At 47.0% G+C, this 21,729-nt stretch overlaps 3 pseudogenes; 2 read left to right on the top strand and 1 right to left on the bottom strand.

Annotated features, from left to right (window-relative positions):
- Window positions 1-8,024: 8,024 nt before the first annotated feature.
- Window positions 8,025-8,775, top strand: LOC127205666 (protein HEXIM2-like; annotated as a pseudogene).
- Window positions 8,776-9,574: 799 nt separating this feature from the next.
- On the bottom strand, window positions 9,575-10,170 carry LOC127204756 (coiled-coil domain-containing protein 69-like; annotated as a pseudogene).
- Window positions 10,171-10,350: 180 nt separating this feature from the next.
- LOC127203966 (meteorin-like protein) lies at window positions 10,351-11,866 on the top strand (annotated as a pseudogene).
- Window positions 11,867-21,729: the final 9,863 nt, after the last annotated feature.

Here is a 21,729-nt window from a genome sequence, read left to right as displayed (position 1 = left end):
TCAGGCCCTTTGAAATTCTACAGATTTCACATCCTCTACAAGCAGCCACTGCCTGCAGGGTTTGATCTTGAGGCCAGCCTCTGTTTGCCGTTCTTAGCCCAGCAGCATGCCTATGGCTTCTACTATAGTTTCCAACATTTCAAAAATTCTAGACCAAAGGAAAAGAAGAGAAAAGTAGTTGGATTTGGAGCAGCTAATGACAAGGAGAGAGAGGCAAAAGGGATATGACTTTTGGAAAAAATTAAGAAAACTGATCTGGAAGCTTTGCCAGCTGGTGGTCAGAATGCAAGTGAGGAAAAAAAACTCCAGAACAGCTCCTGAACTAAGTGTGGAGACTATAGGGTCAAAGCTTAGCCTCTGGAGACTCACTTCTCTCCCAAGATGCTAATTAAAAAGACAACTGATTTGGTAAAGCAGAGGTAGGTTACTTAATGTGGCCACACTGAGAACAACAAATAAGAGGTCCACTGACACATTCCCTACACACTTAGCTCATCTTCCCAGTCGTGATCTGGGTGTAGGGTTAACGGGCACAAGGTCCGGGGAACTAAAGGTCCTGGTCACAATGTGGGTCCTCTCATCACTAAGCCACCTCTGATTGCTTCTATCCTGGTGGCATCTGATACGTTGTCAGAACTACATAAAATCTCACGTGGGGAGGTGAGTTTGTCCTCCGGCTGGGACAAGGGCTTCAGCCCATGAGTTTCCTAGGCAAATTTTAATTCTTTTAAATCTTAGTAGCATAAATGTATCTCTTTAAAACCCTTCTCTCTTGCTGGGATGGTACAGATGGCCTTTGGCATCTTTAGGCCTCACCTGTCTCAATGTTTTGTAAACACTGTTCTCCATCACGTTCTGATTGGATAAAGAGCTGAACAGCCTATAGCAAAGGCAGGAGGGAATAGGCAGGATTTCTGGAGAGATGCAGAGGAAGCCGGGCATATGAAACTGAGGAGAAGAACAGAACCACACTTCAAAACATAGATTAATATAAATGGGTTAGCATAGGTGTGTGGGCTTCACCTTTTCCAAACTTACTTTATTTGGGGTTCTTTAATGCTTACACCTCCCTTCCAGCCCACCTACCCTAGATGGGAAAGAAAAGAGGCTAATGGGAACAGGAGAAGTAGACCTTGTTGAATTCAGTTCCTGGGAGCGATTCCCCTGATGTGGTAGGCAGGATTTCAGCAGACCAGCAATTCCACCAAAGTAGCTGCTGGAACCTGGACCAGCAGCCAGAACCTGGATCAGCCACTGAAGTCCAGAGCAGTAGGGAGAACCGGGAGCCCCGAAGCCTTCATTGGAGCAGTTCTCTCCAGGAGCATCTCAAAGTGGAGTGATGAACAGCCAAACAGACCCAAAAAGCCCCCCCCTCCTGTTTTGGGCTCATATATGTATCTCCTCTCAGAGTCTGTACTAAGATGTGTTTCAGATGGCAAAAACTAAGCCCCTTCCGCCCCCCCCTCCCGCCCCCGCAGACGAGATGGTTTGACTCCTAAGTCGATAAACATCACCTGTTCTCTCACAAGTCTCTTCCCCATACCATACTTGGGATCAAAACAAAAACATGTTTACATCCACCACACATAGGTTATAAGAGCTAGCTGGGAAGATCAGAAACCAGGTCTCCATGTCATTACTCAGAGCTGGGATGGGCATAGAACATCTGTACGGCTTTAAGGAACAGTGATTTGTTTATGGAAGAACATGGAGCCAATACAAGTTGAGCCAGCAGAAATATTTGGTCATTTTGCCAGCTCTGTAGAAAGTACTCATTTCTGTGGGTTAAAATCTCTAAAGGTCCTGAAGCAACTAGAAACCATTTTGTTTCTTGTAAGATCAAGCCAGCTTGGAGATGAAGCCAAGTTGAGGCAAGCAATCCTAGAAAGGATAGGGGTATGTGAGGAAAGGCTCCCTACAGACACTGTTACCCACTGAAGGAGATCTTTGTGTGGATGAAACGGGGTAGAAGGCTGGGGTACCAGTTTTTTAAGATGAGGACTGTGCCTGTGCCTCATCAAAGAATGAGTTGCCATTGTCAGGAGAGGCTGAGCTTTCTTAGGATATTTACAGTGATGATGGAGTGATGCTAACAAAAAAGGCTGCGACTTGAAGTTAGGTACTCTTGAGTAACTTCAAGATTGGTATATGCCTGTCCATCTTTCTGAAGTCTTCTTGCGTTCTCTGAAGTTAGCCTGAGTTACTTAGTTCACCTGGAAGAATACACACACACACACACACACACACACACACACACACACACATTATATGAATCAGGGCTGGAAAGATGGTTCAGTGGTTAAGAGTCCTTGTTGTTCTTACAGAGGACCTGAGTTCAATTCCCACCAGCATCCACATGGTGACTCAACCACCTTAAGCCCAGTTTTAGGGCATCTGATGACCTCTTCCGGCCTCTGCAGGCACCGGCCATGCATGTGGTACATATAATAACATGTAGGCAGAACTCATACTGTAACAGGCCCCCAGCTTTAGCACAACTGACACCATGTTAGAGGCTCCATTTGGACCTCAAATCCAGGATGTAGCCCTAACACTTGCCAAATTCAGAGCAGAGACCTAATCCATCAAATACCTAGTCCACAGGAACTTAGAAAATATTAACAATAGCTATGTAAAATCCTAGGTACAAGTGTAAACAATCTGGATTCTGAAGGAAACTGAGGCTTCATTGGGACTGTGCAAGCTCAGAGCATAGAGGGAGAGGGACAAGTGGGGTGAGGAGGGAGGCAGGAAGCAGTGTCCTGCTTTAGCGTTACTTCACAGAGAGCACTGAGGAGATAGGGCTGGTAAGTGGGCGGGGTCTGCCTTGCCACATGACACTTCAGGGAGGATGAGATGCCCTAGGGAGTCCTTAGGAGGAGAAGGGAAGGGGCATTGTCAGGTTGTGTCTCTAATAAGAAGGTAAAATCCCATGGGAACCACTTACTGGGGCTTGTCTGCTCCCTCTGAATGGTGGTTGAGGAACCAAAGCTTATGTTCTATTTCTACTGAGTCTGGAACTGGTGGAAGATGTTAGGACCACATTTCCTTGGTTTTACCCTGATTGCCTAGCTACAGCTGGGAAAGTCCTGGCTTTCCCAGCAAGGCTCTGCCGATCCCAGGTGAGCTCAGTTCATGCTGTGGAGGCCACTGAGCAAGACATCCAGACTAGACCGGCAGTGCGGACAAGACACTCCACTTAAGAGCAAGGGCTGGGACAGCAGGAATCTCTTGAGATTCATATAGTATTTGGAAATAGCAGTAACTATATTTGAAAGGTTGTCTGGGGAATTAGAAAAAAAGAGAACCACATAACACAACCAGCACATCTTTGGTGCCTATTAAGTGCTCAAAGAAAAACCCTTAACTCCTCTTCTTTTCCTTGCTGCCATGACCACCACGTTGAGACACTATTGGTGAGTGACATCATCCCTTCATCCTCTTCTCTTCACTCAGAGTAGCCCCAGGACACTGACCTCAGGCTATGGAATGACAGAGAGAAAGATAAGTTTCTTAACAGCAGGCTATCCTCTCTGCTCTTGGCAATGAAAGACACTCCAAACGAAGCTAGGCACTCCATGCAGGCAAATGATTTAGCTCTTCAATTACTTGAGTAGGGGTAGAGCCAGCCCAACAGGATGAAGGTACCTTTAACCTACATGTTAGATGTAAGGTCATGATGTCAGGTTTCCAGTTTTTTTTTTTTTTCCAGGAGATGTGTTTGCTGCCTTAAAACTTGCTATCTGGGTCCCCTGTTTGCATGGTAATATTTTTACGTGTCTAGAGTGCCACAGGAGCTTAGGTCAGCTTGTGGACTTTAATTCAGAATTGCTTTTTGTTCATGGTTAGTCAAGAATATCTATTTCAAGGACTAGGAAATGGCTCCTTAGGTAAAGAATCTGAGAAAAAGGCCAGGCAAAGTGATGCACACCTGTAACTCTAGCACTGCTGGGCAGGGTCAGAAGGTTCCAGGAAGCTTGCCAGATGGCCAGTGTAGCTGAAATGGTGAGCTTTGAGCCTTGTCTCCAAAAATAAGGTGGAGAGTATAGAGGAAAGATAACTGGATATCAACCTCTGGCCTCCACATGTGTGCACATGAGTTAGGTCTGGGGTCAGTCTTCAATAGCAGGAAAAATATACCTGTGTCCATTCCCCAGTTGTTTGTCTTATCTGGCAGTGTGCCATATCCCCACAGTGTCACCACTGGCTCTCACTTACACATTTACCAATATCTAAAATAACCTCACATTGCTGTGGTGCTGAGGAAGTGTAGTAAAGTTTGACATTTTATAGAGTTCAATGAGTACTTGCAATTTTCTTGCTCTTGGCTTTTAAATGAAGGGGTAAAATACAGCTAGGTGCTAGCCAGAGCTAAGCCCTCAGAAGGGGCTCTCCTTATGTCAAATGGTTTGTTTGTTTGTTTTTGTTTTACTCTGTCCTCACTTCATGGCATTCCTCCTCAGAGTTATATGGAGGTTAGAACAGATCCAATGCAAGCTTGCCTTTTTCTCTTTAAGCTAATCCCAGGACCTTACGATGCAAAAAATTCTGGAGGGGTGGCACTCCTTGTATTCTGCTCCTGGCTCAGTTCCCAAGTCCAAAGATACTGGAAGCCTTGGGTTTCCCCAAGTGGACAGAAATCAGAAGAGCAAGAAATGATTTAAAGATTTATACCACTGTGCAAAACACATGCGTACATTCACGCATGCTCACTCACGTACCCATGCATATTTTCTCCCTTCCTCCCTCACTCTTACCCCCATTTCTCTCTTTCCTCCTTCCCTCCATTTCTCACTTTTTGTTAGACCCATGTCTCTGTACTCCAGGTAGCAATCCTTCCTCCTCAGCCTTTAGAGGACTAGGATTATAGTTATGTGCCATTATGCCAAATACCTTTTGAACAAAGCCTGGAATTCTGATAACAGAATTCCTTTCATTTAGCTAATTTTAATTGTTTTTCAAATATCAACACACTGGATGGCCATTATCGTTTTATTTGTATATTTCTGTGAGTGTGAATGCACACATGTACATTCATGGGTGTGCATGTGGAGGCCAGAGGCCAATTTCTGGGTGTTTCTTGTTTTGTTTTTTTCCTCTACCCCTTTCCACCTGATCTTTAAGACTGCTTCACTAAACAAGGGACTCACCAGATTTGTTAGAATGGATGGCCAGAAACTCCAGGGACCTACCCTGGATGGCTGCAATAGGGGACCAGATGTGCACAAGGAAACTGCCTGGCTTCTTCTCATGAGTGCTTGGGGTCCAAACTCTGGCCCTTATGTTTGAACAGCAGGCACTTACAGACTGAGCCATCTCCCATATTCAGGACCAACGACTGGTGTCTTGAACTGCCCTAAGTTATGTTCTTTGTCTGTGTTAAAGTTCATTATTTATTTAAACTTTTTTTTGTATATGAGTATTTTCCTCCATGTGCGTATGTGTTCCCAGAGGCAAAAAAGAAGGTGTTGGATTCCAATGGAATTGGAGTTACAGATGGTTGTGAGCCTCCTTGTGGGGTTTGGGAACTGAACCTGGGTCTGTTGCTAGGGCAGCAAGTGTTCTTCACCACTGAGCCCTGTCTCCAGCCCCATCAGGTATGTTTTTAATACAGATGTTCAGCAGCCTGTGTCAGCAGTGGCTGTAAGGGAAATCGGGAGATTGTCTGGGTTTCTGGGCTAGGACCCAGGCCATCTGCTCATTAGGTAAGCAGTTATCCTAGGCCTGCTTACAAGTGATTAGTGACATTTTGATATCGAATCCCACCCTGCTTTATTGTAGAAGTAGTCACTGATTTTCTTTCAAGTTAGCAATACTCATTTGTGTAGGTTAGGGAAGGAAACAGAGGTCAGAGACCCGCAAACAATAAAACAACAGAAAAGTATCCGCAAAAGATGCCATTTCAAACAATTAAGTGCTAAGCAATCCTGAGAGCCCAGAATCAAGGCTCCCTAAGAGAAGAAATCCCTCTGAAATGTCTGCCCTTCTTCCTCCTCTTTTCTACCTTGTGATATTAGTCTATTTGCACAAAGGTCATTTATGAAAGCCAGTACCTGTCATGTTAGGGTGTCTCCTGAGTTAGTGTGCGATCGTAGGATAAGCAGTACCGGTGTGGCTCCCTCTAGTCAGACCCCTCACTCCTTTGTAGGCCCCTCAGAAGGTTGGGCTTCTTTTGAGCTGCAGGTTAAAGGCCTGAGAGTTGAGATATATTTTCTTACCTTTGTACTCTCAAAGAATCCATTTATCCCCTTTCAGTTTGTTCAGATGAAACTTAGAAAATGTTGAGACTTGGACGTGATCATATAATAGGGCTCTTTTAGTTAAATAATTAAATAAAATTGTGTTTCCCCCTCTGTTTTCACCTGTCTTCTGTTATAAGGGCCGCAAGCAATGAACCTAGAAAGAATGAGAAAAAACAATTTTCTGTCATAAAAAACTGTGTTAGTCAGAAAGAACATAGAGCCTAAAGTCGGGGGTGGGGGTGAGGGTAGAGGGATGGACACCTAGTAAAATCCATGAAGAAATTATACAGCCCCTGAATCCTGTGTGCCTTACACCAGGCCAGCCACACTTACCATATTTTTTGGACTATAAGGGACACCTGACTATAAGACACACCCAGTTTTTAGAGCAGTAAAATAAGAAAAACAGTAAAAACAGCAATCAGACCATAAGGCACACCCTAATTCTCCCCCCCCACACACACACACACAACACACACCCTTTTAAGGGTAAAAAAAAAAGTGAATCTTATGGTCTGAAAAAATACGGTAATGCCCACACATCTGCAGTAGTCTGGATCCAAAATGTCTTCCAAAGATCTGTGTGTTGAGACCTGCTCCAGGGTGGGGCTGAGGAGGGTGTGGAAACTTTAGGAGACTGGGCCTAGAGGAGTCTTTGGAGCACTAGGGGAGAGTCCCTGGAGGAGTCTTTGGAGCACTAGGGGAGAGTCCCTGGAGGAGTCTTTGGAGCACTAGGGAAGAGTCCCTTGAGGGGATTATGGGGTTCCAAACTCTTCTTTTCTGGCTGGCCAGGAAGTGAAGCCATGCCCTCCCATGCAATGGGCTGCTTTACCTCGGGTGTAAGGAACAAGACCGCTGATCATGGGCTGAAATTGTGAGCTAACACAGTCCTTTTCTTTTTAAGTTGGTAATTTCAAATATTTGTTGTAGTGACTGGGGAAAAAGTTATCACTGTATGCCTTACTAATAGTGACTCAGGGAACAATGGCTCAGTATTTTCCCATGGTTAGAATACTGAAACCTACTGTCTGCTATAACCATGGCAGCCTAGATGGGAGCTGCTGAGGCCCTCTGGCTGGTCACTAAAGTTCCTGCGCTAAGTGAAGCCTAAAAGGTAAAGCTTGGGGTAAAGGCATACAGCATGAGGTGGATTGACTAGGAATGGTCCCCGTAGGCTCCTAGATTTGAGCTTGGTCACCAGGGTGTGGCACTATTAGGGCTAGTGGTGGCCTTGTTGGAGTAGGTGTGGGCTTGTTAAGAGGACGTGTGTCATTAGGGGTGGGCTTTGAGGGTTCAAATTCCCAGTATCTTTTTCTCTTCCTGCTTGCTGCTAGTTGACCCAGATGTAGAATGCTCTGCTCCTTTACCAGCTCCATGTCTGCCTGCACACTAAGATGCTTCCCAACATGATGATAACGGACTAACGTCTGAACTTGTAAGCCAGCCCCAATTAAGTATTTTCCTTGCTATACACACACACACACACACACACACACACACACACACACACACATATATATATATATATATATATACATACACACATATTGTGTACATGTACATAAGATAAGTGCTGCTTAGGGTTTTACCTCCATTAAAAGCAATAAAAATGCACAGCCATCTTTGAAAGATAATTACATCTACAACCCCTGGCAGGCACTGCTCAGCCTGGCTGTCGTCTTCTCTGCTACACCTTCCCCACCACCACAGAGCAGTTTGGCTAGAGCTGCTGCTATTGCAAGAGGTGACACAAGTTCAAGGCATCTACTGAAATAGAAGAAGATGGCCACTCGGAACTATACCAGCTGTAACACAGAGTCACCAGCAGCCCTGGAGGAGGCGAAGACCTCTGATGGCCTGCAGAGCCCCGAGGTAGCAGCCCCTGAGCCTCAGGACTTTGGTGGTTCCTTGTTCCTGCCACCAGGAAAGGAGATTCACTCAGAGGATGAAGGGATTGCCTTAGATGCTGATGGTGACCCGGCTGGTAACAGTAGGTGTCCTAGGACCCAGAGCGCAGTGGCCATCAAAGCGCAAGTGGCACCGCACCGCTGGCCCTGCTTAGAGCTGAGCTCTGCTGAGGAGCAGCAGCAGCAGCAGGAGCAGCAGCAATATGAGTGGCAGAACGAGAGCGCCTCTGGGGTCCACGAGGAGATATTTACCAAAGACCAGCCCCTGGCACCCTACCACACCACGCACTTTCTCATGCCTAACCAGGATCCAGGGGGCAGTGATGGGCAAGGCTGAGCCTATGGGAAATTGCAGCAGGGGGACTTCTCTGAGGCCTATGAGGACTTACCACACTGAGTGCCCCCCTGGATTTATAGAGGTGACTGTTACAGGCTGAGCAGCAGATTCCCAGAAGCTGCAGCGCGTTCCTGCAGGCAACCCTGTCAACAGGCGGAGGAGCAATCTGCTGAGGGGGAGAGGCTCCAGACTGAGAACCAGGCAGCTTCGGCAAGAGAACGGGATGTGGAACAGAGAGAACAGCTGCTGTGACCAGGAAAAAGTCAGCCACTCAAATTTTAAAAAATAGCTTCTGACCTTTTCCCTTTGAAAATGGAAGAAGCAGCTTTTCCACGCGGCAGCTGAACAATATGAAAATGCCACAGGTATTTTGGAAGAGGCTCCGGCAAACAACAGACTTGGAAATGACTTGAACCAGTTCCCTAGAGACTCAGGACACTGATTAACCCGGCATGGCTGAGGTGGACAGAGCCTGCAAAGTTATTGTACCTTTTGTTTCTATACAAAATATTGCCACCTCCCACAGTCTACTACCCCTCGCAAGCACCTGTGGTCTTCTCTAGTCTTGAAAGGAGCATTAAGCAGCTGGCGAGGTCTTTAAAGCAGCATCCCCATCTTGAAGCGGGAGCCTCTTCCCTAAGGTCCACATGCAGACATCTGAGAATTGGATAAGAGGCGCAGCGTTATTTCCTTCCACAAAACTTTTGGGGGAGAAGAGTATACATAAGTCGTGGATGGGCTCAGCTACTGGCACACCCTGTGTGACAGACCCTTCATATTGCGACAGGAGCTGGAGGTCTGCGGATTATCTTTGAAAGATAATACATTAAAAACTTAACATAAAAACATTGTTTTATTTTTAACGCAAAGATTTATTTTTCACATTAAGACTTAGATACATATGCTTCAATTTATTAACAGTGCTTATCTCTACAGCAAAGTTAATCCTTTATCCAGCTGGAGGCCGAGGCATGATGATTTTTTTGTTGTTGTTGTTCAAAGTTAGGCTATGTGGTGAGACTCCATCTCAACAAAAACAATACTATGTTCTCTTTTCTTGGATGGGCCTCTGAGGGGAGAGGGCAGGATCATGTGGAGGAAGTGTTGGCCTGTCTGCTGCAGCAGTGGCTTGTTCTGTGATAGGCTTTTGAGGTCCTGAAGTAAGTATTCAGAACTGTCTTGTTCCAGCTTGGAATTGTAGGTTCTCAACCTCCTGCCACAGGGTAGCAGATTTCAGTACTAATATTAGATTTTTTCTTTCTTTCTCTCTAAATATCCAGGAGGAGTTGCTTCTCCAGCAGGTGAACTCACTCATTCTTCATCTCAACAACATGGTGCATACTCTTCAGCTCTGCCTTCTAGAATAGGCTGGGACACCAATAATCCTGGGTGTGGTTCGAATGAAGGTCAGTTAAGAAGCGACCCTTCTACCTTGTTCATCTTGACTTGGGTGGCCTCCTGTGGTGAGGCCAGTGTTGCACAGGTGTTTTGCTGTGGGACTTTGACCTCTTGGACAGAGTCACTAAGTATGTCTGTCTTTCTCCTGCGCGCACAATGTTTACAGGCGTTGCCCAGCCTCCTCATGCTTTGCTTCCCTTGCCCAGTGTCTCTGGGGTTCTGTTTGTGTCTCCTCCACCTTCTCCTTCTTCTTGCAGTGGCTGGATCACCTGTGCTTGCAGCCCATGCTGCCTTTCCCTGACTCTGAACCACCTCAACTGCCCAGAGATGACATGCTTCTCTGGTGGCAGCTTGAGCAGCCAGAAACAAACTGGGATGGGCTGTGATCAGCTAGCATGCTAAACCACTGGCTCAAGAGTGTAGTCTTTGGATGTGGGTACATGCTGCACCTGGGCAAGGCTGGAGCATGCTGCTGGGCGGCACTAGTGCTCAGTACTCCAGTGACTTTGGCATCTGGAAGAGGAGTGGACTGACCCAGGAAGCTCACAGCAAGGAGGTGGAGCAGGTGTACCTGCTCTGCTCAGCAGGCTCTGTGGAGCGGATGTATCCAACTGGGATGCTCTATTATTAACCTACGGCCCAATTACACTCACCTGCCCAGAACCTGTGTGCAGGAAGTACTCAGGGACTCCTCTAGGGCCAATATTTGGAAAAACTGGAGAGCTAGGGTTATTAGTACCTGACGTCGGTGCTGGGCCTTGCCAGGTGCAGTGCTTCAGCCTAGAGAAGAGTAGCCTATTTTTCATGCAGCACCCCACCAGGATGTCAGCAGGAAGACCACAAGCTTCTAGTATCTGCTGCTGAGTGGCAGAGAGGACTGGACTTGCATGCGCTGTCTCTGTCTAATATTGACCTTGTAGTGACACCGAGGTTGTCCTTGCCATCTGCAACAGACTTTGTCATCTGAGGCTTCATTCAGGATGACACCCATGGCGCTAGAGCAACAAACCTTGGTCATCTGCCTGCCTGTGAGTAGGCTTCACTGGCAGGAGAGCAGGGTCTTCTAGTCAGCTCCTGAGGGCTGTGGTCACTGGCAGGGCCATATCACAACACTGCTGACATGGGTTATATAGCCAGGGCATGGGGAATTTCTTCTCACTGGACATATGCATTGGGGGGGGGGGCACCTAGGACATGTCCCGAGCTTTAATGGCTTTCAAAGGAATGTAAAGGAGAAGCCCATAGTGCCTTCCCTTTCGTTTCAATATGGAGTGGCTTGCAAGGTGATGTGGTACTGTTCTCCTTCAAATGAGCCACAGTTCGTGGTCTCAGTTACTCAAATCCTGATAGAGGCTGCAGGCTGGCGGTGTGGGCCCAGCCTGGTGCTTTCCCTAGGAAAGCTGCTCTGACCCATTAGATTTCCAGCCAAGGACACCCTGACCTATTGGAAAAGATATAAAATGCAAACTAAGCTCTTATATTTCTCTTCTAAAGAAGAAATGTCCATAGGAAACAGCAACAGCTGCAACAAAACAAAAAACAAAACAAAACAAATAGCCCCCAGGTTTACTTCATGAAGCCGACCATCAGGCACATCGGGTTGATCCATCAGCAGCCAATAATCAAGACAAGCCAGAATCTGAGGCGGGATCAGTTCTGAAGGTTCCTTTCTGAAACAGGGAAGATGTCTCCTGAAGACTGGGGCCTTTGAAAAGAACGAGGCCATTCAGGTAGCCCAGGACTCCCTCCGTGACCCAGGAGGGCCAATGTTGGATAGATGACAAAGTGAATTTTCGTTGTATTTTGTTCAGCGATGTGGACGGCCACCTCTGTGAATCTGATAGGCGAATGCCCTTTCAAGTGAACCATGATGCTGGCTCAGACGACTCTGCCGAGGATGCTGCCAAGGTCTGCAGAGATCCACTGAACGGGAGCAGGGAGAGGTCCGCTTCTCTGCAGTGGCCTTGTGCAAAGCAGCCTAGGGGAGCCTGGTGGAGAGAACCAGCTGCCCCGCTTCCCTGGGCATGCCCACGCAGCCCTGCCTTTGGCCTGCAGCTTTAGCACTTATAACCACAGCTGTCACCTTGCATTTCTGCAGCCCCACTGCCTCCCTCCCGCCCAGGTCACCAGGAAGCTCATTGTCACAGTCACACCAGGGTGAGCCTCAGAGGCACAGCATCTCCCCTATTGTATCCTATACTTTACTCTCTGTGGCTTCTTTGTCTTGTGTCTGTAAGTTAGGGCTTTGGATGTGGTTTGTGTGTCTCTAGGAGGAATAATGAAAATTTTCTGCTGAGAGGGGAGGAGAGGGGCATTGACAGACATAGACAGACATAAAAGGGAATCCTCCATCGGCATGCTGATACATTGGGGGCCACTGATCATGAACTCAAAACCTGGGAGGCAGAGGCAAAAATCCGAAGTTCAAGGCCAGTGCTAACCAGAACAGAACAAAGGGAAATCCTTGAACGTTGTTCATGTCTTATTATCACCACCTGGCAAAGCAGTGGCGGGTTTTCTTCCTGTCACGGCTCAGAATTCTCACTCCTAAGTGCACCTTAGAATCAGGTGGGTTTGTCACGTCTACCCACTGTGGTGGGGCCATGCCCTAGGCTCACCACAGGTACAACTTGGGCACTGTTTTCATTTTCTCTTAATTTAATGACTTTTATGTCTTTGGGGGTTTTGCCTTCACACATGCCTGTGCACCATAAATGTTTAGGGTGCATGGAGGCCAGAAGAAGGTGTTAAATCCTCCGGGAACGGAGTTGCAAACTGGTATGGGCTGCCTGTGTGAGTGCTGGGAATCAAACCAGGTCTTTGGGAAGAGCAGCCAGTGTTTTTAAGTGCAGCGCCATCTCTCCATCCCTAGCATTATAACTTTTAAAACCTACCCAGGTGGCTGTAAAACATGGAGAATATTCCTACTGTAGAGTTTCAGAATCAGAAACAAACAATTGACACAAGAACCCAGAGAGTCTTTGCGCGCTTAGTTTGGACGCGATAGCACTGAAGATGCAGAGATGAGTCACACAGAGGAGAAGCAGTTTGCCCAGTCAGATGCGGGTGAATGACAACATGGGAGAGAAGGAGGCAGCTTCCTTTTCTCTTTACTTTCCTGTACTCTTGTGGAAGTGTATTTACAACATTGTTTTGATGGCTTAGCTTTTTATATACCCAGACAGCAAATATCTATTTCTTTACTGTTACAAAATAGATTATACTACCTGTCAAAGTTGTTTCCTATTATGGAAATTCAGATATTTCTTTTTTGATTCTTAGCACTTTGCAAGTCTGTTCAGTGGGTCATTGGGATGGCCCACAGCTTAGAAGCAGCTGAGGACTGCATTTTATGCCTTGTGTCCTGAAAATAACAGGTGAAAACAGAAGTGAGAGTGAACTCCCCTTATCTGTGTGTCCGGCTTGTCTGGGATCTAAGGCAATCTAAACTGGTCCAACACAGCTAAGTCCCCAAGGGGGCCTAGACTGGGCAGGCTGCCTGAACTGTGGCCTGCTTAAAGGTGTGTTCATGTTTCCTGATGTAACTGGGTCAGTTTGGTGGTTTGTTTTTGCCATTTGGTCTCAGGGCCAGGCCCTGCTTCAATGTGCTGACAATCCCCAGTTATTGCGTGATTTGAGTGACAGGGACAGGTGCTCATGAACCCCTCGAGACTATTATTTAATTTTGATCCTCCCCCAGTCTCATGGTTTATAGATGAGCAGCGCTGTGCCTGTGTTCTATTTTTAACTGAGCATGCTCTATTCTGCTGGAATCATGTTCTTTAGGCGCTGCATTATGCAAACTGGCTCCAAAGTTTGCCAGGAGCGCTAAACTAAGCTGTGACAATTCCCAGCCATCGCCATTGAAACTCCCACAGTGAGGCCAATAGCGCGCTTGCCTACTGCAAGATCGTTTCGGCTGTGTTAACCAACTGTACTGCCTGGTGAGAAATCATGGTTGGCCATTTCAGAGATTAATCCCAGGATAAATTCTTGGGAAGACATTAAGAAGGCTCCGGTGGAAAAGATTAAACACAAAACTGATCACATTGAGGCATGAATGGTGCACTGCTCACTGTCAGGCTAATGCTCATCCTAAACTGGCTCAGACCCAGGTACCCTGTTGAGGAAGTTTTCTTAGTTGGTGTTCTGTAGAGCCACTCACTAACTAAAAATAAGTACTCTGCACATGCCCTCATGGGGCCACAGGGCTTTCCCTTGGTGTGGTCATGGAACAGTGACTGACATGACTTCCCAGAGCCAAGGTTCTCCTCCAGCATCTCCTGAAGTTGGCCATCTGGTTATTTAAGACAATCCATGGAAGGACCAGGATGAGATGTCTCCACCAGGCTCTTTGGTGGCAAGAAAAAGGGGAGAACCTTTAGGTAAGCGTCACAGTTCTTGAAGCTGGTTATGGTCATGTGCCTGTAATCTCAGCTTTCAGGATGCTGAGGATTGGGCATTTGAGGCTAACCCAGGCAACATAGTGAATCTGAAGCTAGCCTGAGTTATATATTACAAGGCCTTATCTGAAAAAAAAAAAAAAAAAAAAAAAAAAAAAAAAAAAAAAGTCTAGTTGAGCAGGAAGGCGTTTTAAGAGGTAAGTTCCCTTAGAGCCAGGATGACTGTGTTCACTTTGTTCCCTGCTGTTTCCACAAACAGAACAGTGGCACAGAGATAGGAGGCACTCAGGGTCTCAGCCCATTAGTTGCTGCACCACAATCCTCTTCACGGAGCCATTTATAAACAAGTGTATTCCTCAGAGTTTCGGAGGAAGGGGGTCTAAGATCTAGTTGTCAGCAGATCAATAGCCTGTCCTCACAGATGGCACCTTTTGTGTGTCCTCACATGACAGAATGGTGAACAGGCCCTTCCTGTCTTTTCTAAAGGTAGCAGTCCTGACACCTCCTACTACCACCTTGTGGATTAAGTTCCAGCCCCGGGAGCTGTGGAAGAAACTAACCGAGGTAAGCAAATGTGGATTGACAGAGAACGCAGGGCCTTTCGAGAACCAAGAACCTCTTCAAGCAGGATGAGGATGAGAGTTCAGGAGGGGAGGCTGGGTTGCAGGACGTTGGCCACTGCTGGAAGGAGCGCTCTCTACTGTTTTTTACTATCTACACTCCAGCTTCAGAATCCTGGGTATGTGAGAAAAAGGGAACATAAATATATTAGTATTCCATAGAGAGACAGAACCAGATATGTGGAATTGGCTGTCATGATTAGAAACTGCAAGTTCAGTCTTCTGGGTAGTCAGTGGCTGTCAGGTTGGAGGCCCAGGGAGAAGCCGTGCTCTGTCAGTCAGAGAGAGCGGTGGTTTAGATGCTATTAGACTCAGATACATTCTTTTTTGCTTGGGAAAGTAGTCTTTTCTTTGTTCTATTTCAGCTGCAATTAAATATGGATTAAGAGGACCTCTTTATAGAAGGAAATTACGTGTGTGTGTATACCTGCAAAGTCTAGACATATCTGATCCTATCAAAAAAGTGATTTTGAGCCTCATGATGTAGGTGCTGGGAACTGAACTGCAGCCCTCTGGAAGAGCAGTGTAAACTCTTACATATTTTAAAAATTATCTCAGTGTGCGTGTGTGTGTGTGTGTGTGTGTGTGTGTGTGTGTGTGTGTGTGTGTGTGTTCCGCATGTATAAATGTGTATTGCAGACACCATAGAGGTCAGAAAAGAATCTTGGGTCCCCTATAATTGGAGTGGTGGAGTGGTAAGCCGATATATGGATACTAGGAACTGAACCCAGGTCCTCTGCAAGAGCAACAATGATTAGAGTGTTCTTAACCATTGAGATGTCTCTCCAGGTCCTAATTAAAACATTAAGGGAATTGAAAAACAACCTAAGAAAACTGCCAAGTCTCTGGGGTCAAGTTGACATTTGGAGTTAATCATCCTAGGGAGACAGACTCTCCAAGCCTGAGTCATGTCCACCTCTATCCTCAGAGGAGGGTGGGGCATTTTGCCTAGCAGTTCGCTTGACTGCACAGCAGAGAGTGCAGAACTGGTGTCACGCAGGCGAAGTGGAGGTTGCTTCCGAAAGAAGAGGAGAGCTCCTCCCCAAAGAGTTTGCTATTGTTTGGGTGAATCGTTAAGACACACTGCTCAGCTTGCCTTCCCACCCAAACCTCATCTTTCTCTCTATGAAAGACGGTAGCCAGGATAGAAAAGATATTTCTTATTTCCTCTGTTCATCTCTAGTCCTGAGGTCACTCCGTTACCTTCAAGCCCTTTCTCTGCTAGCTCTATGGTAATGATTCTGTACTCAGATGCTGGCTCTGACAGATCACCCCGTTCCGCTCCACCCCCTCCCCAGCCCGCACCTCTAGGGTATCACAAGGAACCCCTGCCCCAGACAGGTTCACAGCTGTTGTACTGTATCCTCCATACTCCTCTGAGGAAGTAAGAAGGCACTCCGTGGAGACGGTGAGGCCATCAGTCATGATGTACCAAGAAGGCACTCCGTGGAGACAGTGAAGCCATCAGTCATGATGTACCAAGAAGGCACTCCGTGGAGACGGTGAGGCCATCAGTCATGATGTACCAATTTTGTCCGAACAAGATGCCGCTGTATGGATACCATCAAAACTTAATATTCTAGTCTGCCATGTTGACATCTTCAGTGATGCCTTTTTACGTACGTTTGTGCAGGAATAACCTGTTCACTGACATGGAAGGCTTGAACTGCTGAGAAACAGGGAAAAGGATCACAGCCTGTTCAAAACGCAGGTGTGTGTGTGTGTGTGTGTGTGTGTGTGTGTGTGTGTGTGTGTGTGTGTGTTGGTGGCGGTGGGGGTGTCCTTGCTTTGGGTGTTTTCTGACCAGTTGCTGGAATTATTGGTCAGGCTCAAGATAGTATGGTGAGTCCAAGACTCCTCCAGAGCTGCAGGACTCTGTAAGGAGGTGGGGCCCTTGCTTTCCTCCTGGGGGAGCTCGCTGTGGAAGTGTACAGCTCAGACCAGCACGGAGCAGCAGTGGGTGTATACTGCTACTCCAAGGACATATGTGCTGCCAAGTCCTCTTCAGAAGTTTAGAAGGCCGATTTCTGATTAGCATGTGACAGATGACTCACTTCAAATTCCCCAAATCGTGAGAGATTAGAGACAAGATCAAGATCAAGATTCTGAACTGAAAATAGACGAGACACGTATGGCCATCCTATCCCCCACTCCGCACCACATGGACTTAACATGTGTGCACCCTGAGTAGGCACAGTTCACTCTATAGACCACTGGCTGGTCCAGAACCTGTTGCTTGACTTACGGTACATATGTAGACAGGATAAAATGATTACCACACTTCCTCTAGCCTGGAGGCATCCTCACTCTATTACAACATCTGCCTCTCTTGTCGGCAAGCCATGGTCTCCGTGGGGGACTGCCTCCTTTTCTAAATAGATTTTATTGGGAGCCAGCCACACTCACTTGCTAGTACATTGTGCCTGCTTTGACAGGACACTGGCAGAGCTGAGCAACCGCCAGAGACTGTCTAGTCCATAAAACCTAAATGCCTGTTATCTGGCTCTTTTGTAAATGCATTTTTTTCACTGCTGTGACAAATGGTATAAGGAACTTTTAAAAAGAAATGGCTTATTTTGGCTCACAGTTTTAGAAACCTCAGCCCATAGTCATTGGTTCTGTTGTCTCTGGGCTCATGGAGATCCATACTGACATGGTGTTGGGAGCACTAGATGTAGGCTGGGTGTTTGCCCCATGGCAGACAGGAAGCTGAGGAGGAGACTATAGTTAGGGGCACGATGGAACCAAAGGGCATGTCATTGATGATCTTTTTCCTTTAATTAGGCTCCACCTCTTAAGGTTTCTCAAACAGTGCCACCAAATCTTCAACAAGAGCTTAGAGGGAACTACAATCCCGCCCCCTCCACACACACACACCTCGTTTCTAGACAGGATATTACTACATAACCCTGGCTGGCCCCAAACTCTGAGCAAATGGGCCCGCCTTAGGTCAGGTTGCAAAGCAGCCACAGGCCCCCTCCTGCAGGGCTGCAGGGACACTGCTTATTACCAGTCAACTTTTCCTGTTGCTGTGATAAAAGCAATTTAAGAGAGAATGTATTTTAGTTCCCAGTTCCATGGACAGTCCCTCATGACAGGAAGTCAAAGCTTCAGGAGCTTGAAGCAGTTGGTCACGTTGCATCCATCCACAGTCAAGAAGCAGAAAGCAATGACTGAATTTTGCTGTTCAGGTCCCTTTCTCCATTTATAGTACAGGATCTCAGCAGGGGGAATGGTGCCGCCCACAGTGGGCAGGTCTGATCCTCCTTAATGAAGATACCACCCCCCTCCCCCCCCCACAGGCATGCAGAGGCCCATCTCCCAGGGGACTTGGGATTCTGTCAAGTACCCAAACTTGACAACACTAACCACCTAGGAGTTGGGTAGGCACTAATAGGTGGATTTCTCAAAAAGAATTTTTAAAGTCAATATTCAAACTATATATTAGTTGGTTTTCTTTTTACCATAAAAGAATATGTCTGGGATGAAAAGATGGCTCAGCAGTTAAGAGCACTGGCTGCTTTCCCAGAAGACAAAAGTTCAATTCCCAGCACCCACATGATGGCTCACAATCAAGTTTCAGTCTTTGTAGCCCACTGTTTCTCCAGTCTGATAGGCAAGTGGCAAACCCATTTAGAACACTCTTGCCCTGGGTACAGCTTTAGACGTGTGTGTAGATAACCATAGTCATTTTAAACGTGCATCTCCTATCCTCAACCACTCTCCACTTATACTGCATGCTATTATATTCATCTCAGTGTTTATCCTTACCTATGCAAAATGTTCCTGTCATTGGAGGCACCCTCCCCTCAGGGGTTCTATAAGGACCTGTGAGAACACAGGCCTTGCTGCCTTCGGCCAGGCGGAAGACTCCCCAATGAGGAGAATGCTGGGGTCTAGGACTGATTGCGGGCATGCAGCTGCTCCAAGGGGAAGCCCCTGCTTCTTCATGCAAGGCAGAGGGAAGGTGGGCTCTCCTCTCCCGTTTCAACCTCAGCACTCGGACTCTCCCCTCAAGGTACACACACACCCACAGGCAAAGTTCGTGTGTGTTTGCACCCACAGAGGGTAGGCCTTCGCGACTTCTTCCTTTCCCTTCTCTTTCCTCTCTTCTTCCCTCTTGCCTTCCCCTCCTCCCCTTTTCCTTCTCTCCTACTAAATTAGAAGGAGACGAGCCCCTGGGCAGGTGACAAGTGCTGTCACATGAGCTAAAAGAGTCTGCTTTTTACAGAAACTTTCCTATTTCACTTTTAAGGGCTGCAGAGGTTTCCAAATCAAGATGGAGTTTTGAACAATCAGGAACCCAGTGGCACCCGAGAACCCCAGGGAAACAGTTCACTTAGGAGGACAGCTGCTTTGCTGTAGTTAGAGGGCCAGGGTAGGTTTCTGTGGTCACCCTAAGGCCTAGGTAGGGTGCCCTGTTTTCGGGCTGGCACCTGTCACCATGCGCACAGTTGTCCCAGGACAGATCCACGGGACTCTCCAGCGAAAGCATACAGCTCTTGTTCGGCACATTCTGCATTTCCTTTCTTGTCCACATGGTTGGGTCCCCTGGCGTCCTTTTGACACTAAGGTCACAGACCGGCTTCGAGCTGAAATTTTAGCACCTCTAGCGTTGGTGGGAGGTCCTGGAGCAGTGACAGCAGAGACCACCAAAGGCCCGAGGTGGGTCTCTTATAAGACTGTCTCCATGCTTAGGGCACCGGCATGCTGAGGTTTTCATTGTAAACACATGTTCCCTGAAGTCTGGGGTCCGTTCTGCTCTGCTTCTGTGTCCCAGGGGCCTGACAGGAGGCCAGGTCTCTTTTTTAAAGCCCTCCCTTGCAAAGGACCTGCTGGCGGGACTGAGGTGAGGCGCACAGTTCATAAGTGGGAATAGTCAACTAGTGCCACCCTACAGAACAGCAGGTAGGACGCCCCGCAGATGAATTCTGGGAAATCAGTATTCGGAAGAAAGGTCCCCCACGTGAGTGAACTTTGAATGAGTGCAGACCCTGTTGGGGCAGTGCTTATTCTGAGAGCCACAGGCTCATGGTAGGTTGCTCATTTACTAATTCTGAAATTTTCCCGTTGTGAAATGGAGACTTTCTGCGGTTCCTAGGCCCAGACATGGTTCTTAAGTCTCCAGCGCACTGGTTGAACATTCCCTCAGTCTCTAGCATCTCTTCACATCCTTTAGTCAGGGTAAATTTTGGGTCGAAGGATTTGTAGGTGGATTGGTGTTGCTCTCCCACCACTGTAAGTCCTGCCTGGCTAGAAGGTGGCCTCCTCAGTCTCCACGTGTTCCCACCCCCAACCCCACCCTCGCTGCTCGGAGGCCCAACTAGAGACATACCCATATCCTCCTTGTAGCCTACCCTGTCACAGGTCTCCAGCTTGTCTCAGAGACGCAGCCCTGAACGTGACTTGTGGATTAGTGACTCCTCTTTTCTGAGAAGAAGCGTATAAGGGAAGGGGGAAGAAGGCGGGAGGGAGGGACCAGACAGAGAGGAGGGAGGGAGCTATGATCGGTATGTAAATTGAATATATAAATTAAAAATAAATTTTTAAAAAACGTCTCCAGCGCAGAGGGTTGCTGCCCCGCCCCTTGTCCTCTACTGCCCTCTGCTGGGATATTGCTGCCAGCACAACCAGTGCTGTGGTTTTGTCTGTAACAGAAGCTGCCAAGCCAGTTACAGATGTTGTGACTTATAACTGAACACCAAGTAAAATCAATTTTGTATTAACAGGATGAGCAACAAGACTGTTAAAAGCAGCCAATGGTGGCAGTTGCCTTTTAACTTAATTATCAGCTGAGAAAGAAAAGACAGTAAGTGTTTTACCCTGCAAAACAAATGCTCAGTTATGACTATTTTGTGAATGCATTGTGTTCATATTTAAGGGGCGCATACAGCGAGTCAGACATTCTCAGTAATCAGTGGCCCAGAAAGAAGGACATGATTATAAAATGAAACAGACCAAAGTATCTTCGAAGCTGAGGGGAAGAGCTCAGACGCAGGCAGTAGGGAAGGTCACTTATGCCAAGATGACACATAACTATTTTATCCAGGAGATGGCAGGGACAAGGTGGGTACAGGTAAGGATGGTGTGTACTCACGGCTCCAAAGATACCTACTTACTGCTGACATATAATACCTACCTGTATCATACCTACTTTTATGTTGACATAAATGTTATCAGGTTTCCTTGCATTTCTTAAGAGTCTAATTTGAAAGCTACTGACACCTTCATGAAGAGGTTGGATAAAAAAAAATGAATAGGCAGCAAGATAGTATTTTAAGAGCAAGTTTCTCTTCACTCCACATTTAAGAAACCCTTTTCACTGTGAATGAAAACCAAGGATAGAAAACCACACAAAAGCATAGCCCAGTGAATGACAGTAAGGACACTGGGTCACAGCTGTCTCCTTACCCCTCCAGGAACCACTACTGTGACCTCAGGGCAATTGCCTCCTGGCGTTTCTTCCTAGTTGACCATCTATGAGTGGCCCTGGACACTGCAGTTTAATGTTGTTCCTTCTCTTGGAAATTGTTTGGTGTCCCATCAAGTGATTTTTAACTATAAATTTCTGCCTCTTGCCATATTTGTCAGCCAAAGAACTTGAGTTCCTTGACTTGTAGTCTGGATCTTGTGACTTTATGTGCTTGTTCTCTGGCCTCTGTGCTCCCTGCAGATCGGCAGTTGGACCCATGGGTTGCCTCACACCCAGGGCCAAGTTCTTTGGTAGACACTAGATGGTAGTGCATTTCTCCTCCCCTAATATCTGTCCATCTCAAAGGAGTGTGTGTGGGAGTGAGAGTATGTGTATGAGTGAGTGTGTGT

The sequence above is a fragment of the Acomys russatus genome, chromosome 1, assembly GCF_903995435.1.
Source record: "Acomys russatus chromosome 1, mAcoRus1.1, whole genome shotgun sequence".
Classification (NCBI taxonomy): Eukaryota; Metazoa; Chordata; class Mammalia; order Rodentia; family Muridae; genus Acomys; species Acomys russatus.
The sequence above is the reverse complement of the archived record's forward strand: the minus strand, read 5'-3'. Positions and strand labels throughout refer to the sequence as shown.